We start from the raw sequence: 24,064 nt of genomic DNA, 5'->3' as shown, positions 1-24,064 counted from the left end.
AATGGTCAATGAAAGAGGATGAAAGAGGGAGCACAGGCGATGACATTGAGTGTATCATCGGCAACAATTAGGAAATAAGCATTAAAAAGTTATGGGTATCAGAAAGCTGGGATTGTTTCAAAAAAGGGATATCGAAATTCAAAACCGAACAATGGGGATTGTAAATAAGAAATGGTTGTGCAATGCATATATAAAAGACTAGATGATTAGGAAGATGCGCGAGAGAAGAAAATGGGATAACATAAATAGAAAAGTATGTAGAAGTAAGAACTACGAGATAACTAATAAACTTATGAATAATGGAAAGAGGTTTGAAAGGATACGAAGAGTTTAAAAATGAAAAGTGAAATAAATGAGTGTGCTGTAAAGAAAGAGAAAATGATTGCAAAGAATTAAGAAAGATAAATTATACACACTATCAGTGAAACAACGTGAAAATTATAAGTAGACTAAGAAAAAATCAGGAGATGTTAAAACAAAGAGTTAAATGGATTTACTGTAAAGTTTTAAGAGACCAGCAAGTTTAGACAAAAATAGAATGCGTCGTAGATGAGAATTGCTTAAGTGCAGGCATACTTGATTGTGAAAGAAAAAGGATATTAAGGAAATTGACATCAAATATATCTGTAGAGGTAGATAAGATCGCTGAAAAATGACTGAATGGTTTAATAAAACGGAGGGTTAGGTTATTACAGAATAATTCGTTGCATTTATAAGAGAGAAAATTGTATGGAAGTGTTCGTCAGATACGTGCTTATAGGCAAGGGCATTAATTTACCCCAAAAAAAAGAAAAAAACACTCATATGACTGATGAGGACTAATAAAATCGTAATGAGTTTGATTTTGGACGTAGGTAACGTAGGCTCTGCTTAGAATCATCAGCAAAAGGATAAAAAAGAAGGAGGATGATTGCTTGGAGAGAATTCAGTGTATCTGCCCTTGTAATGACGATGGTGACATAAGACGATAAATTGTGGAGAATTAATGAATGTATTGCCGGAGATAGGATTTAGTGGAGGGATAAGCGACTCATCCGAAACCTGTAGGTATCTACCTCGGAGTGTGGTGATGGAAGCGGATAGAGAGTCACGATGGGATGTCTTAGGCACGGTGGATTCGTCAGGGCATGACAAAAAGGTGTAGGCAATAAGGATAAAAGGTGGGTAATCCATCAAAAATGTTAGATTTTCGGGTTATAATACTTTAGTCAACCACTCAGTCAAAGGGTTACAATTACTGTCTTGAAAATCAGTGTTAAATGTATGGGTTCAGAATAAATGTAAAAAACAAATTTAACGATCTTTTTTATGAAGAGAAAGGCAAAGATAATCATTAAAATTAGAGGGCATTAACTAGAACAATTAAAACAGTTCTTCTTAGCAATATTGGTAGTAGTAGTTATGAGATAAGGCGACCTACAGTTCGATGTCCTTAGCGCCATTAGGAATAGAAGTTGGTAATTTTATATGGGTAGGATTTTCAGGGAATTGGGTAAGGGTGGAGAAAAAATCATTGCTAGTATCTGCTAACTCTTAACTTAAGGTTCCAGGGAATCTACAGTATTAATTACCATTTGAAAGAATGTTTGGGCATGTCATGGACCACATTGCTCAAGGTAGCAAGGAAATAAATGAAAAAATGCGTTTTGAGCAGTAAAGTACTTATTTACTAAGTTTTACTAGATTACTAATACGGATCAGCAAATGCATTTAAGGATACTTCAATTAAATAAGCATTCGTGTCAAAATCCTCCAAGATAGGGGTTGGAAACTAAATTATGAGGCACGATAAAGAACAGCGATTGAGCCATAGCATGTGAACAACAATGCTTCCTAATAACAATTCGGTGACCCTTCTCGGAGATAGTTCTCGTCTTCACAGAACATAATAGATGTGAATTACAACTTTCAGGCGGTCAGGATCGATGTTTACAATGACTTTTTTTCCTTATTTCTTAAATCAATGCCAGCAACGCTGCGAACCTGAAATCAATATTACATATGATTCGTGGGGAGAAGGATACTATAATGAAAAAAGAGTGGATTTAAGTCAGAATGCTAGTAGAAACTAAGAAAAAACTTCTGACACATTACATTTGAGGTAAGAAATATTTTAACAATTTTTTTATTATTACCGTATCAAGATACTCAGTGTCTGGTCACTAACCTCCGCAAATCTAAAATAAGTAATATAAATGTATGCATCAGTTAAAAAAGCAGTATTAATAAAAAATTTCTAAAAGTAAGGGCAAATGTAGTCATTCAGGCGTCATGAACAAATTGAAGCATCATATTTTCATAGGGCCTTTATGTGGAGCCGTAAGACAATCACTATCCATAAATTTCGGACGACCTTTTCGTTTAATTTTATAATGTAAATATTTCAAACTTGGCTTATGCTTTGCATAGAATGTAGAATTTTTTGCTATCAGTTTAGGGTGTTTTTTAATCATCTAAAGTCGTCATATTCATATATTGTTTTTAAAATTTGTACTAACGATAGAAATGCGTATGTGTAAATCTTTGCTAGTTGTGGTCATTCTCAGATAAATTCGAAGAATCTGAACATTATTATCGTAAAAGTATTTATCCAAAAACAATATTATGTCTAACGTAATTATTCTATTAATGTGGCTCATAACAAAAATGGTAGCAAAGGCCCTCGATTCTTGCAAGTGGTGTTAAACTGAACTTTTCTTTTCCTTTTGAACACTGGAATTTTAAAATAGCAATATTCAGCTATAGTTTAAAATAGAGCTATTTTAGTTAATCTCATAAGATATGGATTTTATAAATTCTCCATCTGATAGTTTGCAACTACCTTCTATAACTATTACTCACACCTACATGCAAATATTCTGTTCCTTGAGTCATTTAACAAAAATATTTCTTCCATGCACCGCATTAAGGACCACACCTTATTCCTTCACGAAAAGGGCCACCACGTCTTGAAGTGTTTGGCCTTTGTGCAGAATACAACGTTGAATACCTTTACAATAAATTCACTGCAGTGCCTAAATATATATATATATATATATATATATATATATATATATATATATATATATATATATATATATATATATATGTGTGTGTGTATATATACATACATATATATATATATTTAGGTATTGCGTCGAAGCTGTACTGGAACCGTAAATATCATAAAATATTGGTGTTTTTTATGTCGCACGTCAAGGGCAAAACTTGAAATACCTGAAATTGAACCTTGATCAGAACAGTAGGAAATATATTGGAAAAGAGAATAGAGCCGTTTTTTTGTTGTAAGTACAATTTTTCCAAAACGATAAAAAAATAATAGTTACCACCGCCGGAGCTCAACAAATTGAAAACTCAAGACGAAGAAATTAAATAAATAATGTTTTAATGCAAAAAATCTGTTAAAATGTATTATTACCTGGAATTAAATGCCAATGATGCCATACCACTATTTTTTTAAAATCCCTTATGACCATAGTATGAAATTTATTATTCTATTTTATTGTTACACCCAATAATGCGAAACTTTAGATGTAAATACCCGTATACCGCAATCTATGGAAATTACTAAATGGCGCATTCTGAATTTGAGCCTAAAAAATATATTCGTGAGAATTTGCAAACGAACTTTCCATGTGACTATTAATATCTTGTTTTAATCTTGAACCTAGTCTAAACGTTGAAGCTATGACATGTTTCCCATAATTCAAGAGTTCAGTCAATGGAACAAAAAAAATATTTAATTCTTCACTTTCGTTCGTAAATAAATAAAAATTACCTAAAATCCTTGAACAATCGTGTAAGAGTTTCATTCAATCTGATATCCAATAAAGGGGTTAGCCATATAATTAATGAAGCAGGAAAAAATTCGAAATTAGAATGAAGCTTTCAAATATTATGTATTGCGGAAGGCTTCTGAAAAAAATTGTGCCAACATAAATAATTCTCGTCTAACAGCACTTAATATTAAAATATCTTATGCTGAATAATAAGGCTGATACAAGGCTATAGAAATCTTGAAGTTTTACAAAATTTAGATTGTGAATTACTCCGGCCATTAACGTATGTATGGTAAGCCAGTGTAAAAACAGTTAGGGATTCCGATTTAAGAAAATATTCTCCAGAATTGAACAACATTTGAAACATACCACACATGACCCAGAAAATTTCCAAATTCGTGATCTTCATGTCACGCTGAAATTAAATCATAAATCACATTAACCAGTGCAGTTTGTTCTCGTTTTGTCGAATAAAACTTTGAATTTATTTACCTGTGACCCGATTTCTTGCATGAAGGACATCTACTTGTGGGATTCTATCACTCTGAACATTTCATGAGTGCTTTCTTTTCTATATTTCCCACATTTAGTACATTTTCGATTAATGCGTGGTACTCTCCAGCGTCCCGTTTATCAACCTCTCTTTGTTTTTATTTCCAGGTGCAACCGCACCAAATTGCCCCAGCGGTCTTGAGGGAAGGAGCGAATGTGGTCAGCCTTGCGTGAGGCCAACACCCCCATCTCTGGCATTCATCCGCACTACCCCGCTCGCTCTTTGCCCTTTTCCCTACCTCCCCTCCCTCTGTCTCCCCTCTGGACAACCTGCTCATTGCATTCGAGTTGAGAATCGTGGCTTTAGAAACCTATTGGCAATTACGGCAGCGGAGTTGCAGGTTGATAATTATGAATGATACATTATCAGAAGTGCCTAGTTCGTCTAGGGAATAATTAGTTTTGAGCGTCTACAGCGTCTAGGGAATAATTAGTTCTACCTGAATGCTTGGATTTTTACTAATTCTTTGTTGTTTTTTTTAGCAGAATCCCTTCCCTTATAATCGCATGGGACAGTCATATAATTAATTTCGTGTACTTTACAGCATTCCGTAACCTTTTTGGTTGTGTTTTCAAGCTCCTCCTTCCATCCCCCGTCCTTCTCTGTGGGGGTGATACCTCACGCCGTCCACTGCCAACGGCGAGGTGCCACATTTTCTGTGACTTTAAGGACGGGGAACATGAGTTGCGTGGACATGAGTCAATGGAATTTACCCCCTCTTTATTTGAAGTCTTGCATGATCGGTCTTGGTATGGTGGAGGTCTGGTCGTGGCTCATTTTTATTCCCTCTTTTTCGTTAACCAAAGGACTATTTTATTGGTTGAATTTAACTCTTGTTTCGTAATAAATTTTCCGCCATCATGTGTGGTATGAATTTGCAAGTTTTTTTGAGATTTTTTAGTGATATTTTCCCTTCCTTTTCCTTATTGCTGTAATATGTAGGGGTCAGGTGGAAGAAGGGTATACCAAGTCTCAATAAAGCCATAATAAAGTCGTGAAATAAATAAATAAATAAAATTCCTTAATTGAAATTAAAATTGAAATTAAATTTAAAATACTTCGCCTTACCACAAAAACCACTTTTATTACGACCTAGGTTTCGTTATGGTATAACATCATGAGGTGATCATGATCATGGTATAACATCATCATGACCTGATGATGTTATACCATAACGAAACCTAGGTCGTAATAAAAGTGGTTTATGTGGAAGGCGAAGTATTTTAAATTTAATTTCAATATGAAGAATTTCCACCAAGTGACGCCAGAAACTGTTTCATTTATAAAATTCCTTAACCATTTACCTGGTGCTTGAACCCCCTGCCACACACGTTTTTGGTGGATTGCGGGGTATTTATAAATATTAGAAAAGGATAGTTCCACTAATTACATTTTACTAAGTATATTATTTTTGAAGTCACATTTAAGTAATTAAGAATTATTTACGCTACGCAAAACAATTAAGAATAAGTCATCAAGTAAATAAATTGACCTCTCCCATCACGAACATCATTTCGCACTGCTAATGGCTAAAAAATTATTTTCTTCGCTCCATTTTGAGGTAATCAACGTTTTTTGCGAGTCAACAATTGAATGAAATTGGCTTGTACTCGTTGTTTTTCATGCAAACACAACTTCCCTAAGGCAACCTTCAAATGCCCTATACCTCAGATAAGCTTACATTGGCGGGTATTTAAAATATCATTACTGCTAATGAAAATTAAATGCATTCTAGTAATTTCATGTGGTGATATACCTTCAGGAGTTCAAAGCGTTCTTATGCAAAGAGGCCGTATGTTCTTTTTGGAGCCACTCTCTCGTATTTCCTTGTGAGCTATGTGAGTCCTTTATATGCCACTTTGTTTAAGGTCTTTTCATTTTAAAATTAATTAATAAAAACTAAATATAGATGAGGTACTCCCTATTACGTAAACGCAATATGCTTTGTTGTTTTCTATTTTCCTTATCTGACAGTGATGTTGATCAGCATCATCTACTGGCTTTTAGAATAGTTAAAATGTTCCATCTGACACATAAACGTAATGATGGAAAATTTAGTATGATGTAAACACAGCAGCAGTAATCATTAAGTAAATTTTATGAAGTTTTAATTGGTGAAATTATTTTTCAAATATTTTCATACTGAAGTGAGCTACTTCGATCCTTCAATCCAACGCGGATAGTTCTGTATCACCCTCACGTAACGTAGTTTTAATTGTCCAATTATATTGACAGTGTGATTTTTTGGGCTAAATAATAATTATTTTAGTCCTCTCATGTTAGCCTACTACGCATTCTCGTGAAATTAAAGTTCTAGTTCTGAATAAATACTTTCGCAATCGTTGTAACGGTTATTTACTCCAATCTGCCCACCGAATACCAAATTAATTTGAGTAATCTAATCCTAAGAAAGTTGATTGAAATTATTTATTTATCTATTAAATAGTCTAAAGCAAGCTACTACTAGGGTGTGTGGCAGAGGGGGATAAAACACTAGACTAATTTTGACATAAAAGACTCACCCCCCCCCCCCCACCAAGCGCAATTGGACGACGTCATAATGATCCCTTTAGTTGTTTTGTGAAAAAATGATATCTTAATTATATCTGTTCTAATTTCTCCAAATTTTTTCACGTGATCTACCGCAGTACGATCGGGGAATAATACAGTTTTCAACATCACTGCTAAAGAGACCTTCCAATTTATGCAAGAGCTTCAATCTGTAATTTAACCTTCGCTCCATTGAGTGAATCCTCTTCTACGCTGCACATGATCCAATTCGGCAATCAATCGTGAGGATCCCGTATTCTAGCTGCATATTCTTAATGAGGCCTATTAACATTTCTCTTTAACCTTCTCTTCACTCCTCTGATAAATCCTAATTTTTTATTTGCTTGTCCCAGCATGTTTCACCCAGGAGAGCTCGTGAGTGAGGGTAACGCCTATGTATTTAAATGAGGCTACACATTCCATTTCGGTGTTCCCAATGTAGTAGGCGTTCGGGTGGGAATTGCTCTCTTCCCGAAAATTCATCACTGGGCCCTTTTCTAAGTTTAATTCTGCCTATTAACTTATTAACGTTTCAAAGAATTTACATAATCTGCTAAAGCTGTTTATTCTTCAGGAAATTGTTTTATCCTCAAGTTATCCTATTTCAAACGTAAAATTTACAAATTTTCTGCGTAACGTTAACATTTCTGCCTTTCCTCTCCTGGTTTTCACACATTTTCAAATTCCTCTCCGCATTGAGGAGATTGGTTTGTTCGTACATGAGAAATGCTTTACGGATGCTTTTTATGGCTAACTTTATCGTTCTCGTGCACAAACAATGCCGCGACTTGAATGGCATGGGAGATCATTGATATCAACAAGAACTTTTCTAAATAGCCATTTGTCAAGTTCCTTACTAAGCATCAGATAAAAATATAATTAGGCATACATGATTAGTTTTGGTTATAGTTTGGTATGCATAAAATACTTCTTTAATACGAGGTTTAGTCAAATAAAAACCTTAAATATCAAATATTTTTAGCGCGTAATTTCGTGAACACTAAAGGTTTTCACTCATACAAATTTCATATGTAGCTCTCATGGTGTACAACAGGTGTATTCCAGCCCATCGAAAGTTCACGGAAACCTCCTTAAAAACTGCTTTGACTATTTTAAATGCTTCTGCCGTCATGAGACATAGTTTGTGCCTCATTGCTACTGAATAAACGAATGAGAGATCGCTGTTCCTCTGTTGTGCAAGTTGAAAGTGGAAATATTTAAAGTATTGTGTCGCCATATTTTTGTACCGTATCATTTTATTCTGAAATCATCTTGACAATTGCAGACCACTATATACGTGTAGCTATTACTGTGGGAAATATAAATTGATATTGGTGCGATTTTTCACAGTTTTTACGTAGGTTTAAGACTTTTCCTTGACTCACCATCGTTCTCTCCGCAATATTTGGATACTTAAGAGAGACAAATGTTCATTCATATACTTTGTTCAAAACGAGTTTCTGTTAATATTACATCGTATAGTTTTCAAATAAATATGTTTGAACGGCAACTGTACGTTATCCTTGATGTGCACTGGCCATTAATTTAAGTGCGCGCGCTTGTGCTCGAGGGTAGAAGACGCACCATTGACGAATATGCTTAATTATCTTGTCTTCCTGGGAGCTCAGGGAAATGGATTTTAGCCGAAGATTTGCAATTAGACGCATCAGTGGTAAAGCAGTGATTTCTGTGCGTGATATTTTGGCAAAATAGGGTCAAAAGAGAATCGGCGGCGGCTCTGCAAGGCATCGGAAATGAAGAGTACGAAATGTGTTATGCGCAGCGGAATAAACGGATGAACAAATATGTTAGTGTTAATTAAGGTGTCTTCGAAGGTGGCTAACGTTTTAAACTCAAAAATATATGGAAATTGAGATGTCCTGGGCGTGATATCGTGGAATTCAAACTTAGTAAAATAACGGAATGCAGCAATTTTCCTCAAGATAAGATTTAAAATCAGATCTAGTGGAAAATTACTACTATCTGTTCAAATATATAAACTGTATTTTTTAATGGTGTCCGGATACTTTTGGGCCTATCCTCATATGGATGGTTTTTTTGGGAATATTCATGTAGTCATAGTCATTTTAATTGAGCATTCCTCAGTTGGCATTCCGATTCAATTCGATCAATAATTATTTATTCCTACTTGACCGTTTCAAAACATGTCGCGTTCCATTTGCACGCCAACCTTTCGCCACCGCCGGTGTAGCTATGCATCTCATGCGTTCAGATACGACTATGCCCGCCATGATTTCCTCGTGAATTTAAATCGCGTTCGTCGGGCAGATTTTCCCGTGACTCATCAGAGTCCAAATATAATCAGCGATTCTCACCCATACATCAGAGCTGGTGAGGACGGAACGGAATCAAGCGAGTTTTTAAGCTTATAGGGGTCACTGTCCGCTGAGAGAGACTGATTATATTTAATATTATTTCCTCAAGCCGTGAAGGATTTTTTACCCCACTGTACCAAGAGTGAAAAAAGGAGGGAGGGGAATATTGAAATCTACATACGAGTAGTACCCCGCAAGCCCCCGCAAGGACGTGTTGCGGGGGTCGTTTGGTCAGCATCCATAAAAGAGAATTAAACCGCATGCAAAACCCTTAAATTCGTGCCAATCTGCACCCACAGAGTGGTATATATCCATGCAAAAACCTTTTTTACTTTAAATTGAAGTAGAGACCAGCAAAATTTCTTTAAGGGAATAAAAATACATCGAAGTGTAATGTTTTATTGCTGAAGAATTATTAATTCATGCATGGAATATACATAGTTATTTCTCTGACGTAGTACCCAACACTTATAGAATCTATCTCAAGAAAAAGAAGAATGATTTTTAACCGCCAATGCTGATGGCTGGATGCCCGCGGCCCACGCATGCAAACACATATGCGTACTACGAGGGTCATCCGGAATGTAGTACCCGTTCGTGAAATAAAGACACAAAAGTAAATATTAACAAACATAAAAAATTTTATTTGAAAGAGGATACTTTAAACTACTTCTCAACATAATCTCCAAGCAAATTAAGGCATTTGTCATAACGTGTGACAAGTTTCTGTATTCCTGCTGCATAGTCCTTCGCCGCCAGCTCATTGAGATACGCGAGGGACCCATCTTGCACAAATTTTTGCATAATGCAGATGGTGTTTAACAATTTCATGAACAATTGTTCGAGAAACATTGGGAAAATGCTCACAGATGTCATCAATTGTGACGCGCCGATCGTTCCTCACGAATTCGTCAACTGAGCTCACCAGTTGGTCTGTAATGACAGACGGTCTCTCCGAACGCTCATCGTCGTGTGTGTTCCCCCTCCCCATGTTGAAGTTGCGACACCACCGCCGAACAGACGACTCGTCCATTACATTGTCTCCATACACCTCCTTTAATTGGCGATGAATATCACATGGGCGAACGTTTCTTGCATTGAGGAATTTAATCACTGCCCTCACTTCACAACTGGCGGCGTTCTCAATTTTTTTAAACATTGTAAACAATCACAGAAACAACACAGGCAATGCTAGCGTCACGCAACTTGGCTCAGAGAAGGCAGACAAGCCACTGAAGCTATCTGACCTCGTCCAGCGGCTACTCGCGTCGTCAGCACTTCATGCGGCACGAACGGGTACTACTTTCCGGATGACCCTCGTATCAACTAAAACGCACATGCAACAACAAATATACCTAACAATTTTGCAATGCTTAATTATGTTCCAGCGTGTTAATTAAGTTTGTTTGCTATTTCTAAAGTGACTTCGGTTTCTTACTACTATGTTTCCTGATTGTTCGGGGAAAAAATGAGTATTTGTACCTATCTGTACAGGAATCTATCTCCCATATTTTGTCTTTGTGGTCTGATCTACCTAAGTAGTGTGGGGCCATTATAATTCCTTTTGTGTCATCGTTAAACTCGTTTATTTTGAACCTTTCTATAAGTCTAAGTCTCGCTTGATCTCTTCACATCTCAAGTGGCTCCCAGCCCGATTCCCCTGGAAGGCCTGTCCCACTCGTCTATACGCGTGTCCGCTTTTTTCACATCAAATTGTCTCCCTAATTTTTACATGATATTTTGCCTTACTCCTTTATTTTCTATTTCTTTATATCTTTTGACTGATGAGCTTAGTTCCCTACCATTTTGTGTTTTGACAACGCCATGTAGTGTTTTGTCCACTTCATATTCGCGAGTGTTGGCATGGTTTTTCTGTAATACCCGAGTGAATTAGAGTGTGTGTGTGTGAGAGAGAGAGTTTGTGTGTGTGTGTGGGTGTACTATTCCTCCGAAGTAGGTCCCTGGCGTTTGGATCAATATCTTCGCAAATCCCTTTCGGTCCCTTCCTAGTTAGAAATAATTGACTAAGGTAGCCCAGTGCCGGTACCTGGCGAGGGAAAACTTACCCGTAAACTACTTTGGGCTAACTGGTGTGACTGCTTATACATTTTAAAGTCCCGTACACGTTCCCTGGCAATAGGATTAATTTCCTTGTAGATCTATTCGGGGAATAGCCCCCCCATCTGTAAATGTGAGTGTCTTAGTATTTTGTATGTTGGTCTGATCATAGGCGAGGGATTAATTTTACCCGTAAATCACCACACTTTAAGAATTTACATTATTTGGGTTAGTTGAATGTAGCCGTAATTATTTCGAGAAAATTACCGTGGTGATTTTCGTCGCTAAGCCACTTGGCAGTGATTATAACAAATATGGATTTTAGGAGGGAAGCGATAGCAGGCGTAAGACCGTTGTCTTTGTTTTTTGAATTAAAAGTAACATGTCATAGTCCTGCAGTTTGTCCTTCATTAAGAGAATTAATGCACTGCGTTTTAGCATTAGTAGCCGAGGTCGAATACGGACCGAAAAAACATTTTAAAATCCTGGCACGCTGGGAATCAATTCTCGGTTTGGATATTTTGGAAAATAACCTTTTCCAAATTTTGGGCACGAAACATTTCCTCATTAGTGCAAGTATTAATTTCTATTCTAAAAATTTCTCATGTTGTGGAAGTTGTAAACCAGCCTGTTGGTTTCAAATAAAATTCTGTAGATCCAGCCTACTGAGTAAAACTAATGGTTTCGATTGAGCCGTCCAGATATGGAAAGGTGGTGTGTGTAACGAGATGTGAAGAGAGATTTATGCGTATAACACCTGGCCATATTATACATATACCTGGTTGAAGCCTTAAGCAACCAACTACTATTGCTACTATTGTTGAGTGCTTTTTTGTGCCAATCATATACAATGAATCCTATATATAGGCATAGAAAGGAATTGTTTACCGTATGTCTTTCTACTTTTGATCGGAAAAATGCTTCGGTCGGTTGCCCACCTCATCACCCTACCTAGCCAGATGCACATCTGTATATTCTCCCCACCTTCCCTCTCCAAAATTATTGTTTTTAATTTTTTCATGAATCTTACTCTTGACAATCGGACGATAAATGCTATCATGATATTTTTTCAAAATTTACTTTAATATTCCATGGCATAATTAAAACAGTCTCTAGACCCTAGTTTTCTATTTATTTATTTTAAAATCTTTACAAAGTATTAAATGTAAAGAGTAGATATATCATTAAATGAAAAAAGCAATGAACTTTTCCACTGTTCTTTATTTTAAAAACGTGCAATAAAAAATATTTTATTCAAAAAAATAAATTGTGTTCTTAATTTAATGAACATGAATTTCCACAAAGTTGATCGAGAAACCATCGAATACAAGCAGATAGATATTGCTTTCCCTTACCAGATATTGGGCGAAAACATTAAAAAAAGTATTGGATAAAGCATCTCTTCGATTCCTTGAATACGTAGCAGATATTTAGACCAGAGCAAGGACCTTTGCCATGATAGATATACTTACATGTCGGTCAATAAGATCTGAATACCAAGTGGGCCATTCCGCCGCTTAACAAACTATTTGATAAATAATTATTTCCATATTTTTTAAAACAAATTTAATTTTACTAGAGGATAAACCGAACAAGAAATGATAACCCTTGCGTCTCTATCTCGTAACTACAAAGGATCTTAAAACATGTTCGATCAAATGGTTTCTTTGAATATTGACACGAGAGAACGACTGGTCCTTATAAATTTGGTCTGCTCGTGTTGTATCAAATGAATGCTCAAGGGAAACATCTAACCGAAATGGGCATTTTCAGTGTTTCTTTTATGGTTTATTTGTGCGATTCACAGCATATTATACATGCATGTAATTTCTTCGTTTAATCGTCGTCGGCTCCAAACAATGAAATTTTCTCATTGGTCGTTCAAAGAATCAACAAATAAGAGTAAATGTATCTCGAGGACTTTTGGGTTAGCATTAGTAATTATTTTTCACTCTTCAGCTAGAATTACGTTTTCTATCCAATAAAAAAATGCAATCAATAGTATTTTATAAAGAATATCTCATATAAAAATTAAAATTCATGGCACTCAAAAATATTCTGGCGACCTCTGAAAGCATTTGCGCGATCTTTCCATCGGATATGAGCGTGGTGTAACCTCCATCATCCATGCGTATCAGCATCTTGCATCAGCCACTCGGAGAGCACTTTCCGGTTGACGGGTTTATCTTTCATTCCATGTTTTCGACAAAGGAACACACACACACGCACATAATCGAGGAGAAACGAGAGGGTGTGGTGGGCATCGAGGGAGAGAAGAGAAAGGAAATGAACGAGATAGGTGGGAACGGAGGGCGAGAGGGATTGGGTGTCGCGCTGACAACGAGGAAGTGAAGGTGATGAGATATGGGGAGGTGGGCTGAGGCGTGGAGATGGGAGTGCCACTTTGAAATAATGCTGAGAGACTTCATCGGCCTCGCTGAAAAGCAACTTTTAGCCAACACTTTTTTGGAATAAATAAGGACTATCCAAACTACTTTACCCACATTGCCACTTTAGTTTAACTTAAAAGTTAAATTTGTTGTCTCTGGCGTAACGTTATGGAAATTGCATAACATATTGAACTGAAATGAAATTATAAAGTCGATAATTTCATAATTTCAACTTCAAAATAATAAATAGATCGCAAGAGTTTGCATTGATTTTCCTTGTTTCTTTAATTATATTTTATTAACGAGTACAGTTTATCTAAGCCCAAGCTGCGATAAACACCGTTCTTCTGTCGGTGTGCCATATATGACCAGCAGCAAACTGGTCAGTTTTCACATGATATTTGCTCCAGCAACAGAAATCTCCAACCGTAAGCCATCTTTAAAATTTAAACAATTTGAATTACTTATCTATTATCTTATTACTTATTTAATAAAACGACTTGATTGCTACATGCTAATTAGCTTTTCACATTTGAAATATACTTAGTGAAAACCACGATGATTTCGTTACACGCTTGCAAGAAGAAAGTCGCTGAATTTTATTTTCAAATGTCAATTCTAAATAATTTCCTTATGAAGTACTGCGATCGTAACAAAAAAGCCGCATTCACTTTTGATTCCTAGAAACTGAGGGTACATAGGAACATCCTCACGTATCTGGAAGTTAAAATATTCATTGAAAGTCAAGGTAGCGGTTGTGGCCATAGAAACAACTAAGAATTTATGAGTGAATGAGAACGGAATTAATTAAGTAAAAAGTTGGAGTTATTCATAATTTTATCAACACTAACGAATGATATCTATGAAATATAACTCGCTTTTAAAATATTTAGCCTTTTTAAAGATCCTTGAATAATTTTGATTCCTTAGGAAGGTATAATATTATACATGAGTAATCGTAAAAGAAAATATTCCACGACGACCATGGGGAGCTTAAGATATAATCATGTTCAATAGGATATAGATTTTCTGAAATAATGGAACATCTTTTTATTGGTAACAATATGACCTTTTAGACTTTCTCTTCTCCCTCCCTAGCCTTTAATTTCTCCCAAATTCCCTCTCCTCCATTATGAGTATCCTGATAAGTGTTGTCTAAAAAAGACTCCTACAAGTATATACAAAACATGTCCCATATATAAGTAGAATAAGTCTGGGGCAACATATTTATTGCAGATCAAAAGACGAATTGCAAAATTTCTTCATGAGAGCACCCTCATGTATCGACACACCAATGAGCAGGGCCTCCGTCAGTCGTGGTATGCTTCCTGTAAGGCATCAACAGGACTCTCGTTCAGGCCCCTCGTAATGGCCTCTTTGACACATAATGAAGTGGTCCCAAATTTAACTCAAAAGTCCATATCTCATCACCAGTAACTACCTATTTTAAAAAATTCGGGTCACTGTCACCGTGGTCCAAGGGGTCCAAGGCAAGATCATCACAAAAGCAGTCATCAGACAGCACCTTTGGTACCATCTTAGCATACCTTTCTCATGGCTACATCTACTGAAAGATTGCAATGCATTCTAGTTTTGTGAATATTGCAGTCTTCTGCTAGCATCCTGACACTTGGCGGTCAATCAGAATTGAGCATGTGTCTCACTTTTTGCACGTTTTCATCACACTGTGCTGTTGATCGGTATTCCTCATCGTCAACCTCCTTGTTACCTTCCCAGAACATCCTATGCAAGCAGAAAATCATCACTTGGAACATTTTTAGATATTTTTAAGTATCTTTAGCCATGTTCATGCTCTCCGAACCCAATTTTCCAAGCTTAATGCACAATTTTATCTCACATCATTGCTCCACGGAAAGTGACGTCGTGAATTCATGGCGTGACGGTTGAACAGGGTCCAGTCTAGCAGCAATCCGCATTCTGTAAATGCCCACTGTCAACTGACCTGGGTTACGTTGCTTTTCCAAGATCTTCTATTGCCTTTCCCATCACAAATCACCCCACTCCAGCCATCTGTATTGGTGGCAAAAAAATCTTTCTACTTGTTTTTTTGGGGCGAACCCTGTAAGTGTTATGGGTACTATGTCAGGGATAAATATATATTCCACGCATTAATTAATAATCCTTCTGAAAGAGAACATTCAAATTTGATATAATTTTATTTCCATGAAAAAAAGAAAGTTTGTTCGTCTCTATTTCAATTTAAAGGAAAAATGAGAAATGAAATTCTGAAATGCACGACCCACACCTAAAGCCTACCAATAATTTCCTTTGTTAGACAAATTCAATATTCATTGACTGAGTTAGCCGAATTATTAATAGCTGCTAACCCTTTGCTTCCTCCTTACCTAAGTACCACCAGGTGACTTATGCTCTGAGGCATATTTTACGAAACGAAGACCAATCGGGATCTCAGGAGCTAGTTAGAACAAAGAGTCATCATGGCGAAGACACTTCTCTCCAACTCCTTTGGCTGATTGCTGGAGAAGACGATCAATTCATTATGTTTATTTACACACCAATTGACTATCCTCTTGTCACTGCAAAAATGTCAATTATCATTTTAATGCGGATGTCGGTTGGTTTCCTTTGCGTGAAAATCAAACCCCACAAAAATATTTTTTTAAATAGACTTCATTTGAAAATTCATATTTGGACATTGCTCATTCACTATTGCTCATCTAGTATAGCTAAGAAATTACATTTTCGTAGTACATATACCAATACTGATGTGTAGTAATATAATCTTCAAAGATTATGGAAATAAGTTTTATAAAATACTTGCGGAGAAGGAAAGACAATTGGGAAAACATATCAGTTTTTTTAAAAAAGAGAATGGAACTTTAATCGTTGAAGTACAAGGAAAGACTGGTGCATTTAACAACTGGTATGCAAGTACATAGCATATGTATGCAAGTAAGAACAGGGTAGGCAAAATAGAGTCTTTAGACTCAGGACTGCATCTTTTGAGTGGTTATGCATAATTACTAAGAACAACTCTCGCATATTATTGGAAAAATTATGTAAATGAGGTCGAGTAAATCAGTAGGGCCAGATAGAATTTCAATTGATTTGCTCAAATTGGGCAAGTAGCGCAGTTTCAAATTATATAAACCATTTATTCAATGGTACCATGAACAATAATGGGCTGCCAAATATTTGCAACGATGAATATTTGAGACCAATTTTCAAAGGAGGAGGAAAAGTTTAGATATTGCGACATGATTATGCCATAACTTCTTTAACAGCATCGGTAGTGTTTTTATAAAGACAAATGGGCCAAGGCTTGAACATTCTACTGTGTTTGTCCAAATTTGATTGCATCAATAACTTGAATGTTTCTATGTTAAAACACATAATTAAAACTTTGAATCATAATTAGTTCTCTATTTAATGGCATAAAGAAAATATCTGCTTTTATACTCCTTTTTTGACGCTTTTAGTAATTATGAGAACAATTTTAAAATTAACCCCTATGAAGGTCTTCAAATCTTTGGGGTAATTAATGTAATTTAAACTGCTTGATCGCGGGCACTCGCAACTCAAGGCGTTTCATCTGCGCGCCGCTTTTTCGCGGGTGTCGCCATCTCCCAGAGTTGGCTTTTATTATTTTCATTTTATTCTCCACATAGTTGAACTGATCCCCGTGAGAGTGAGCACACTGCTTCTGTTTTGAAATTTGTTTGCGAGAAAACCCCTCCCGATACTCAGATTTATTTAAATAGAAAAAAGACAATGAATAACTCCAAATATAGTTCTCGTCTTAAAGAACTTTAATCCTTTCTGGATCTCAATTAATCTCATTTTTAATTAAAAAGTTTTACTCCACTTTACTAATAAATTTTATCTTCTTTTTAAACATTTAAAACTACTGATGCACATGTTACATTAATAATATTCACCTCTCTGCCTATTCCGAAAACGGATGGCAATGTCTTATTCATTCACAAACCCAGCCGTATGAATATATAATAGTCGTGTATTATCATTTATATAATATTATTATATATGATAATATCTCGTCACCATTGTACCTAGTAAATATAGCGAATTAACGTGAAAGAGTTTCATGACATGTTAAGTCTTATTGTGACGAAAAATAGTAATTATAGTTTTTCCTTAAATGAAATACTTCATAGCAATGAACTCATGTTTTATCTTGTAAATGATGGTTAATCAACGTATTTTTAGGTAAGTATGCTTTAGCCTCTATTTTACACACGAAAACAGTCGTTGCCACGTTCAACCACATAATCTACGAATATAACTTGGAGGAAAACGCTCTCATCGCTTGAGTTGAAGTTTTTCGATTCGAATCACACCACGTCCGTTTCATTGCCATAGAAATGATACTCATACGTGGACTTGGACTTATAAAAATGTTCTTCCTCCATCTATCTAACTTTCCATAACTGCTAATACTTATCTACTGATGCCAAGAAATTAATGCAACAAGAATATTATTTACAGGTTTTACTGGATTTTATAATGACTTTAATTATAATAAACTTCCATTGGGAAGCGCATTTAAATCTTTCGTGATTGTCTTTAAATTGGGTGTGTTGTATGTTGGCCGTTATTGCCTGCACCGGAAAACTTTGGTTCGGAGTACTTCTTTCCTGAAAATAATCCTCCTTGCCTTAAGATCGTATTCCAAGAGTTTTAATCTAAAAATATATAAGGTGGCAATTAGGCCTAAGGAATTTTTCATCCCATTTTTATTGTATTAGAAATAATATTAGAATAATATTAATCAAACGTGTTTGTGTTATTCATCGTGAAGACATTTTAGTTTATTTAATTGATAGAGTATATTTATCAAACCAATCATCCGGTCGATAGTTGTGGGAATTTATTCGGTTACTTAAACCCAGGAATTGAATGTATTTTCATATTTTTATGTTAAAGTAAAATGTAATTCAGACGCGAAAGAACTAAATGTCCCATGCTTCCTTAATTGTTGTAATAAACTTTTTAACTTATTTTTTAAGCTTGAATATTAATATCTCCAATGATAAAAGAAAGTTTTGTAAACGCGAGTCATCTGTACGTTCATTTGATATCCAGGTGGTGCAGTATCGTGGGCATGAAAGCCCGAAACTTTTTTATTCTCTTCTCGTAACCATATTTGAATTAATAAGTTTTATGTGTTATCTTATGAGAAATACTTCTGTTATTGTTATAAAAAGACTTCAAGACGCAAATTAATCACTCGTTCGGTATCTCATTGGGACAAAAAGGGTCGTGGGGGTTCAAGCGTCCCAAATGGACTCGAAAATCAAGGAGATGTGCAGAAAGTGAGCCATTACTTAATGCATGCGAATATCTAGAACAATCCGTGATTGGAATTCACGGAAAGTACAGTATTGGTAATGTGGGGGCTACAGTTTAATGGAGCGTCAGGAAATCGAGGGATAATCCAGTGTTCCCAGAATGTTTTTTAATCACGGTTACGGTAACATGCCAGAAATTTTCTCCTCCACAAAAACTCAAAGTACGATGTAACCATCTACAGCTAAAGTTACCCTGTGGAGTTGGTACTGTCAGATTGGTTAAACTAAAAACATCATGGAACATTAAAAGTAACCATTATATTAACTTTGGAACTATTAAAAATGTAAGCAAATATCTTTAAACTTATGTTTTTTCGATAAATAGGATAAATGGTAGATGTTTGCGAAGTAATTCGTTCTCAATTTGGGAACTACTTGAACGAACATTATGAAAACCCTTAGAGTAAGGCCACTGAACAGCTAAAGACAGGCTTTTCCAATCTGACATAAACTATGCATACACTACAGTCTAGAAACTTTTCACTTTCAAATAACTTAATAATTTCATATTTTTCTGTACTCTAAGCTGCAAATAAAAAATTTAGCATTTGACTTAGCAGGTGATTTTCCTCCATGAATACATATTCAGTCTCAACAAATGTAAATGTCCAATATTATTGGCCCACTTATTTTTAGGAAAATCTTGGAAGCAAGTAATTTCCTTGAAATTTGAATGAAGGAGAGAGGAAGCAAAGTGCCGATAATTATTTGTCTGATGTTTCAGCAGAATAATCGATGTTTATGATATGGATCTATAAAGGGAAATAATCTTAAATAGAGAGCAGGAGAAATAAAATGCCTATTCATGATCTACCATTTTTTGCGAGTGGTTTCAAACATTATTCCGAAGGTCAGACAATAATATTAATGTCACTTGCCGGAAACTTTCAAGTCATCTTGAAATGCATCATCTTTATAAATAAGGAAAGTAAAGTAACCGCCGAAGGTAACTTCCTTCTTGAGATTAACGAGTCATTAGCTAACATTCATTAATGTCTAGTGAATACTTAACCTATTTGTCAATCCAGGAAATATATATTACTCTTTCAAAAACGTTTCAGCAAAATACTAAGAACACCACATAAGAGTCGAGGAAAAGTGAATTGATAGTATCTTTTGAAATCTTAGTTTTTTATTAACTTAAATTTTAAAGGATTCTTTTTTCCATAATCAGGAAAAAATATTTACTGGAGTGATAAATTAAGGCGTTATGTGGAACCATGGCATCAATTTATGGGCTTTTTATATTATATCTTTAACTTTAGGCATTAGGTGTGTATACGTACATTTGTAAATCAAGTGAATCTTCATCAGGTTATATCCATTCAAGGTAAGAGCGAATGAGGTGAGTTGTGGTTTTGCACAGGATCGCTTCGGCGAGATGATGAAACGGCAATTCAGTTGATAATTATGTTTGATGCTTAAGATTCGATTCATTGAGCCCGTAAAACACTTTATTAAAAATCATTCACTATTATTCCAAATGCAAGGGTAGATAGATAATTAAATGTTTGATAGCTAACAAGTATTTTGAGTCAAAAGTTGTCTGGTGTTTAGTCACTCCCTTTCACATCCCCGAGCGGTGACTTGCAGAATACTAATTATTGTCATAAAAAAACCACAAACACAGTAATCAACCCGAAGGTCGAATTGTTAGGTGATGGCAGCGGTCACCAAATACTAAGTCCGACGGCGTGTGAAATTCACACATCAGGGTAGGGGGGGTAGTTCCTTTCCCTATGCCGGTTATGGTTTCCCAGGAAGATCTGGTACCCAAAAAATCAAATATCTTGGTCGGAGCAGCAGGTGACCAGAGAGGCTTGCCCGGGAATCGAACCCGGGCCATCCGGTCTATGTCCAGTGCTCTACCCCGGGACCACCGTGACCCATAACCTCCTCTTCCCTGAGGAAGGTGGCTGCGACCACCGTAAAAACAAAACTTAGTGAGTGTCTTTTCTTTTCTGCGTGTTTCTGTGTTATTGTCTGGGTCCACTAGAGCTAAATTTCACACACACACACACACATCATCCTACTCTATATCAGGTCCCTCTTCATCTCTGAGTACTCTCTTCCTCCCTTCATCCCGTCCAACATCCCTATCCTGTTCCTTCCCTTTCCTCTTTTGCCCAACATTCTACCCTCTATCACAGTCTTCAACATCCCACTGCCGGTCAACACCCCCTTCATCCACTTTTCCTGCCTCCATAGGATTGCTCCCAACAAACCCCTCTCTTCACCCACCATACCAAGTACTTCCTCATTTGTTTTCTTCTCTGTCCATTTCACCTTCTCCATTCTTCTCCACACCCACATTTCAAAAGCCTCCAATCTACGTCTATCCTCCTGCTTTAATGACCACGTTTCCGCACCGTACATAGCTACGCTCCATATCAAAGTTTTTACGAGTCTTTTCTTAACATCCTTACTCAAAGTCCCTGTCATCAACTCCCTCCTCCTTGTGAAAGCCTCTTTGCCTAGCGCAATTCTTCTCCTTACGTCCCTACTACTTTGACCGTGTTGGTCCAAAACACTACCGAGATACGTAAACTGTTCTACCTGCTCTAGTTTTTGCCCTCCTATTTAATGTTTAGCTTAGCCTTTTTCTTTCTAGAAAATCGCATAACCTTTGTTTTATTAATATTGATTCTCATCCCATACCTGTCGCACTGAATTTCCAATTCACTCAGCAAAGCTTGCAGCCCCTTGGCTGACTGACAAACTAAAGCTTGGTCATCAGCAAACCTAACTGATTTTACGAATTCCTCGCCCACCTTCATTCCTACCTCCAGTTCTTCCCATGCCTCTTTGATCATTTCCTCTGCATACAGGTTGAACAGCAACGGTGATAATGGACAACCCTGCCTTACACCCCTTCCTAACACTGCCCATCCTGACTCCCCGTTTCCCACCCGCACCTGAGCAGTCTGAGACATGTACAGGTTGCGGATTAGCCTCCTTTCCCTCCAATCTATTCCTATTTTCTGCAATATACTCATTAGTTTTTCCCAATTCACTCTATCAAACGCTTTTTCGAAATCTAAGAAACAGGCAAATACCTCCTGGTTGTGTCCTATATTCTTCTCGATTAATAATCTCATTACTGCAATGGCATCACGCGTACCTCTTCCCTTCCTAAACCCAAACTGATCATCCCCTTAGTAATCATTTGCCCTACTCTCTATCCTTTTGTTTATGATCCTGAGAACAACTTTAGCTGCGTGGGATATCAAACTAATTGTCCTATAGTCCTCACATGACGTGGCCTTTACCTTTTTCGGAATAGGAACTAAAACTTATCTCGCAAAGTCTTCCGGCCAGATTCCCTCCTCATAAATACTACGGATCAGCCCATAGAGTCTCTTCCTCCCACATTTTCCTAAGCATTTTAAAAGTTCCACGGGAATATATAATAAATGTGAAACTCCTTTCTAATGAAGAAGTAAAATAGGCAAATAATCACTAATCTTAATGTGTTGAATACCGACATTATTATGTCAACATATTTCTAAATTATATTAGTTAAATTTATTTTCAACCTGTTATTTCTGTAGTAATTTTTTAGCGGAAAAATTCTGCTCTGTAAATAATTATATTTCCCCATTTCAGGGATTTTAAACCTTCATTTTACTTTGTAAGCTGATATGTTTTCTCATTCATTTCATTTCCTATGATCAATTTTTCCCCGCATTGTTGATTACTCGTTTTTGCAAATCAATCCCTTCAATCCAATATTATTGATAGTAATGAGAGAATATCAGTTTTATTGATACTATAACACTCTTCTAATGCATACAAAGTCTCATTTTAGCGTATTTTTTTCGGGGTGGCATACAATAGGCTATGGAGCATAATCGTGGAAAGCCATAACACCACCAAACAGAGCATAAAATGACACATTTAAGGTATTAGAAAACTCTTCATTGATGGAAGTTGTGCCACCAAAATAAACTCACTCAGTAATATTACCTTATTTAAGTTAACTTTGGCATTACCTAGTTCGCAGGTATTGACAATTAGATCAATTTTGGTGAAAAAGTCTCTCAGGTTTCACAAAAGGACAGAGATAAAAAGTAAGTTTAAATACCTTCCTTTTGCCATTCTAGAATGACAAATTAAACAATATAATATTGATAATTATTTAACTCAAAGAATAATTTTAATTAACCATTACTGAAGGAAGGATGTTATTTTTTGAAGAAACTAGTTGAAAATTAATAATATAAAATGAAAGTATGAAAAATATCTCATAGAAGTGAAACACTTTAAATTGCAGGCTATTAAAACAGAATATTGGAACTGAACATGGCAATGGGAAGATATATAACTAAACTCATTGACAGGAGTAATAGTTAAGAAGGAACGATGAAGGATGGGAGATGAGCATGAAAGTCAAAACAAAACATTTGAACAAAATTATGCATTGTAAAGATATCAGGAACATTTGTTGTTGTATGTGTATGTTAGTTGGTAGTTTGTATGTTAGCATGTGTGTGGGGTGTAAGTGTTCTTGCATGAATGTATACCATGTTTTATTTGTGGACTGCATAAATTTCTGGCTTTTTCATGGATTTTTTTTCCTTTCTTAATTACGGATGGTGTCCTAGCTCCCCCCACCACACGCCTATGCGGCAGCTTGCGGGGAAGTAGATATAGATGTGGAAAGTCAACAATAAAAGCCAATGCGAGTGTATGAGTTATTATGAGCTCTCAATGATAAAGCCAAAGTCAATGATAAAGTTAAGGCTAATGATGAGTGACAACGCTTAAGCCATCAGGTTAAATTATTGCAGTAAATTAGACAAAATTACGGACTAAAGATGCTCTGGGAAAAGGCAAATCAAATTTAACTTACTACTGGCTGAATACGATGATAATGAATGTTGTGGGTCATACAATGAGAAAATGAAGGGGAAAGTTATTGTAAAACGAAGGAGAAAATATGGTGGATGTTGGTTTTAGAATATAGTCAAGGTCGCAAGGGAATAAGGACATGACTTCCATCCGATGAAGAAGCTTTTACAAGAAGGGGTGTGTTTTTGGGGATCTT

Source organism: Hetaerina americana, unplaced genomic scaffold (genome assembly GCF_022747635.1).
Source record: "Hetaerina americana unplaced genomic scaffold, ioHetAmer1.1.p SCAF_11, whole genome shotgun sequence".
Taxonomy (NCBI): Eukaryota; Metazoa; Arthropoda; class Insecta; order Odonata; family Calopterygidae; genus Hetaerina; species Hetaerina americana.
Note: the sequence above shows the minus strand (reverse complement) of the source record.